Source organism: Eucalyptus grandis, chromosome 5, assembly GCF_016545825.1.
Source record: "Eucalyptus grandis isolate ANBG69807.140 chromosome 5, ASM1654582v1, whole genome shotgun sequence".
NCBI classification, from domain to species: domain Eukaryota; kingdom Viridiplantae; phylum Streptophyta; class Magnoliopsida; order Myrtales; family Myrtaceae; genus Eucalyptus; species Eucalyptus grandis.
In genome coordinates this window covers 46,419,624-46,425,623 of record NC_052616.1, presented here as the reverse complement: position 1 = coordinate 46,425,623, position 6,000 = coordinate 46,419,624, and positions in this window count along the sequence as shown.

The window sequence follows — 6,000 nt, the reverse complement described above, 5'->3', positions numbered from 1 at the left end:
AACCAAGGTCAATCTTGTAGATACACAGTCAGACTCAAATGTCGCTCATGTGGTTGGACATTTGAGTGGAGTGTTGTGTTATAGTGAACTGTATTCAATGGCTTCAGGGTAGTAAACTACTCCTGAAATTTGACCATCCAATTATTTAGCACAAAAATAAAATCGATATAAAAATGGCGAAGTTAATTTTTAAGGGAAAAAATGGATTTCTTTAGCGGAAAATAAGCGCACAAACTCATCTTCGGATAGCTTCTAGCTAACACAAATACAAAAAGGATAATTGTATCATTGCTTGACCTTGCTCTCTGTGCTCATACCCTAGATCATAAAAAGAACTTAAAGAAAACTTCACATATTGATGGCTCCATCCTATATGCTACAAATTATGCAGATCATTATCAACAACAAAAATTACAAATGAAGAGGATTAGTTACTAAAAAACCAAAAGTATGGGAGCTAATTGCAAAAAGCGAAAGTGAAAATATACGCAATTCCTTTATCCTTCTTCAAATTCTCCCCATTTCCCCTTGATTTTTTAGCCCGGAATGATATTCATGCAATGACAAACATTGTCAAGAAGTCACTTCTACAACAAGGCCTAGCCCATATACTCGATGCTGCTTTCACTTATGCAAGATTCAAGTAGATGGAGATTTAATTAATTGAAGGATGATTTTTTTTACCAATTTATCTCGTAACAATTCATTTTTAGATAGGGTTTTCAATTGCCGTTGGGTGTCATTTTCTTGTATGTTTCCTCAAATAAAGATTGGTATTGCTTTGAAAGTGTCACGAAAGAAGAAATTATCTAATTTCTCTTTTTTAGCTCCCTGTTTTTCGTCTCAATGTTGAACTCAACAGCTCTCGATTTGTCAAGTGATCTCCTAACATTGATTCCATTTGGAAGAAACTATCGCATTATTGATTTATGAGAGGAGTTTGGTTTTGAATTTATGATTGACGATCAATTTCTAAGCGAATATGAATTCACTTGACTTTTTTTTGTCTTCTTTTAAGATTATAAAGAGTTTTATTGCAATTGTCATAAAAATTCTTGTTATCACGGATAGAAGTTCTCTAGAGACACTAGTTAAGACCGCAAAAAGTAGTAGAAGCACATTCAAAGCATTTTGCTAAAGTAAAAAACAATCTGCTATATACTTCATTAGAGAAAAGAATCATCTGAACCAACAAACTGGTTTAAGTTCTTTGGCCAAAATGTTGCTTTAGACTTTAGAAAAACTACAAAATACCGAGTAAACAAAATTAAAAAAAGTGTAGTAAAAATATTTGTTCACGAAATGTAAAAAGAATCCAACTTCATATTTTCATTCATGTTCCAATCAAGCTAGAGGATCAGCAGGAGAACCGGCCCATCTATTCAATCTTGGAGACCCATTTAGTGGAGTTAACTTGAGATTGTTTAAAGTTGGGCCAGTCCAAGATTTTTTCCCGAGAATTTGCCCAACAATTTTTTTTTTTGGGGTCTGAAAAGATGATGCATTTCATTCAAGGAGGACGAAAATTACAACCCATAGAAAGGGCGTCGATACATAGTAAATTCATTAACGCTTGAGGAGGGGATAAAGCCCAAGTAGGTGAAAGTGAATTATGGGCATGGGCCTTTGGCGGCCCAATCAGCTGCAGGGTTGGCTTCTCTTCGCGCTTGTTAGATTTTTCGTGGCATTTTCACAAAGGATGAGCCGTCCTTTTGATTTTGTTCTTAAACGTTGTTAATACAATGTAAATAACGAGAATTGGCACATCGCTTTGGAGAGTATTCGTATGGGCGGACAGCAAGATGTGAAATGAAGTATAAGGGTATTGGGTGACGCTCAGAATAGGGTTACTAGCGCTAGTAGCTCTTTATTGTTCTTTATGAAGTAAAAATTTGTTTGAGTTTTGGAATTTTATTGTATGTGATAAATTGCATGTGAGATTAACATATGTTACAATATAATAAATCAGATTTTGGAAAAAGACAATTGATGTATGTGATTGTGAACCCTTAATGATTGTAATTGACAATTCAATAATAAACTTTCGACATATCACGTTATCTCATAAAGTGATTTGATTACTTGCGCAAAGACTATAATAATCCTTTGTTCTTGCCAATTCGTGCCTTTAGAAAGCGATTGGCAATACTATTTCTACTTTATTGAATTTTGCGTTTCAAGATGGACAACTTGGGGCCACCAAGACTTACGGAGGGTGACTAACAAGATGGAAATTGAGAAAGGGAATGAACTTTAACAAAAGCCAACAAATAATATAAAGACAATCCTATCATGAACTTGACTTACCAATATTCTCAATGGATATTACTTAGCATTTTACTTGCCAAACGGGACTCAACTTTTCTAAGAGAAAAAGAAATGAAAGAATAATCCTGTGTTATTGAGGTTAATATTACAGAAAATCTTAAACCAATACCACTAGAGCACATTTATCTCAAAATATATTGCAGCCCATAAAAACCATAAAAAACAGGACCACTGTTCCGATTTTACCCTCCATTGCAATGTCAAGTTTCATCGTTAAATGCCATATGTGGCAATCGACGAGGGAAATGGTATTTGCAGGGCACGCTTATGTGGTGATTTTTGTGCATAATGACCATATTGCCATTTTTCAATGGAGGCCCGTGCAAAATGAGGGAGACCCAAATCTGCTCAACTTGTTACCACGATTGTGAAATCCAAAATTACGTATTTAAATTAGAATTTTATAAAAGTGATTGGTAGACCCACGAAAACTGCCAGGCTCGACATCCTCAGGAAATCTTAACCTCCGGTGACTAAAATTTCCTGCTAATCTTCAACAGGCCAATTCCAATCGCTATGATGAGCCCAACCTAGCAAATTGACATCCACCTAAGAAAGCATATGAGCCTAACCTAGCAAATTGACATCCACCCTAAGAAAGCATATTTCCCAAAATCTGAAGAGACACGACTCACATGTTTCTCACCACAACCTCGAATCGAGTGTGCTTGAGTTATATCGATGAGATAAGAATCAGCCTGCACAACTTTTGACTCCCCTGTGACTAGGCGATGGTGAAATTACTTTGAAAAGACAATCACAATTAGATATGAACTTCTCCTCTATTTTCTCACTTTTATGGGACGATTTACTTTTGATCAGTTAGTATTAAGAACTTGCCAGATCCAGACAAGACTCGATTTGGGATGAATTGCATGCATATGAGATCGCTTACATTTGATGATATGAGGAATTGAGCCCGTAATGCGCGTCTGATTCATAAATATGTCCATTTAGTGATTAATAGGCTAATAGTTGATAGAAATTTCTTAATTTTGGGAAAAATCTGAGAGTGCATGTGATGTGTGAAGTGTAATGTCCGTACAGGCTATGGCCATGTTTGTCCCCAAAAAGGCGAAAGAAAATAAATTCTCTTCCTTTTCCCGTGAAGAAATGATCTCCACACATTTTTGTCATGTACTAGAATGAGAGCTAAAGCTGCTTTTTGAACGAAGGATATTGTCTCAGACCAAAAAAATAAAAAGAACGAAGGATATTGTACGATAGCGTCAAATTCTAGAAAGGGTAATGTGTAATTTTTCCAAATTTGTAGGCTATTTAATAAGTTATGATGTCAAAATTGAAAGGATCTTCAGCAATTATCTCTAAAATGATCAAGGATCTCGACATGCCCACCTATCTTTCTCTCTTCAAGCTTTCGAAAGTGGCTCTAATATTAAAGCTCATTAGGATTCATTAAGTACTTAAAACCCCTCCAATCTATTCACTAAGATTTCTGACTTATCTCTATATGTCCCGCACTGAAAAGTTTGTTGTTATGTAACATCCAAGACATGTATGCTCCGTCACGAATTTAATTAAATATCTATATATAATCAGGTTAATTCTTATCACGCGACTTGATTTAGAATTGCTCAATACTAAAAATACGTATTGAGCAATCCTTTTTTTTTCTTTTTTTTGGTCAGAAACGAAAATATTTTATCAAGTAAGCAAAGATGAGAGGCTCGGTAAATGAGTATCATTAAATAAAAGATCCAACAAAGTTTGAGGAGGGGATAAGACCCAATTCAGAGGTAAGTAATTTTTCTTGTGGGCTTTAGCTACCTAGTTTGCAATAAGATTAGCATCTCTAGAGCAATGGACTATCTGAACATTTGGAAAGGCCCGCATTTTTTCCTTGCACCTATTGACAAGAGGTTGAATTTCCCAACTTAACTAATCTGAGCTATTCATGGCTTTGACTAGCTGTAAACTGTCTGACTCAACAATAACCTCTTCGTGTCTTCTCGGGAAGAAAAAGTTGAGGGCTTCCCATAAAACTAGGGTTTCAACCATCAAGGGAGAAGAGGCTCTAATTGCTTCAGCCGCTCCTCCCACCATCCTCCCCTCGAATCTCGGCCGATGCAAGCTATGGAATGACCGAACGAACCAGGTTCATACATCCCATCAATATTAATCTTCAAGGCTCCTCCCGGCGGTGGAATCCAAGTCTGAGATGGGTCGGCTTCTCGAGTTCCAGATCTATTGAGCAATCCTTTAAGTTATCCAACTTTGTCCATCTTAAAGTATATATTATTACTTAATATATACTTTCTTTTTCTAAATCTACATTAATTTTTATTAAATTTACTTCAAATTGAAATTGACATCGAATTTCTAAAACTTGATTATATCCTAGAAATTTTACATAAGATATAGTCAACATTCTAGAGACTTGAAACTTGTGAATCACGCACACTGCGAAGGTCAATAGCTATATGTGAATGCTTTGGGACAAAGTAAGGCATGATGAAAAAATAACAATTTTTTTTCTTTTTTGTGTTGAAATAAATTTGTATTCAATACTCAAAGGATGCATGAAAAGTACCAAAAAAAGTATATAGACTTTCATGGCAAAGCAAATTGAAATAAAGTAAAAGGTTGGAATTCGACAAAATAAAGCTAAATTAAAAAAATAAGGAGGATCAACTGAGCACTGCAAGGTTAAGTACACACTTGTTCCATAAGAACAGATCTGTCAAGTAAAATAATTGGTAACCAATCACTGAATCTCGTATCATCGTTATTGATAAGCATTTGCCAAAAATTTCTTCTCCAACAACTACGGTATTGCCTTTTAGCATCCTCTATGCCATTGCCGTACAATGGCATGGCAATGAAATTAAGTTGAATAAACAAAAACCTAACATTTAGAAGATCAAATATTCACAATTCTTTTTTTTTTTTTTTTTAGCAGCGAGACATTAGGACTCCTATAATCATCATTGAAATTGGAGGTAGAGAATTTATACACAAACAAAGCACGTGGATATCAAATCCCCGTAAATATTATTAAACTCCTAGATCTAGAACTAAATTTGGAGAGCTCAAACTCTCAAATTTAGAATTAGATTGGAGAAGAGATCTTCAAATCTAGATTGGGAAGAGAAAAAAAGAAAAGAGAAAAGGTACAAAAAAAAAAAAAAAAACTCAAATAACATCAACAATAGATGGAGGGGGTGCCCCGTGACCGGAGGTTAAAGAAAAAGATAGAGAGAGAAGAGAGCAGGAGAGAAAGACTTTTTGGCTTTGTTGTGAATTAAAAAAAAAACAGTCATCGAGTAATCATTTAGATTAACCAACTTTGCCTTTACCAAAGCATCTTTTATCACTGCATGTATCATGTTTTCCTTAATTTACTAAATCCACTTAAATTATTTCCTTATTCTAAAGAGTATTGATATCAACATCGGAAACTTAATTACATCCTAGATTTACGGAAGATACCATACACATTCTAGAGACTTGAAACTTGTGCGTCACTCACATTGTGCACGTCGACAGCTTCATTTGAACTCTCTTGAATAAAGTAAGGCCAAAAGAAAGTAACGGCTGCTAAGTAATTCTTTAGGTTATCCAACTTTCTTTATCCTAAAGAACCTATTATCGCCGAATGTATTATTTTTGTCTTAGTTTACTAAATCTGCTTGAATTGTAATTTGCTTCTAA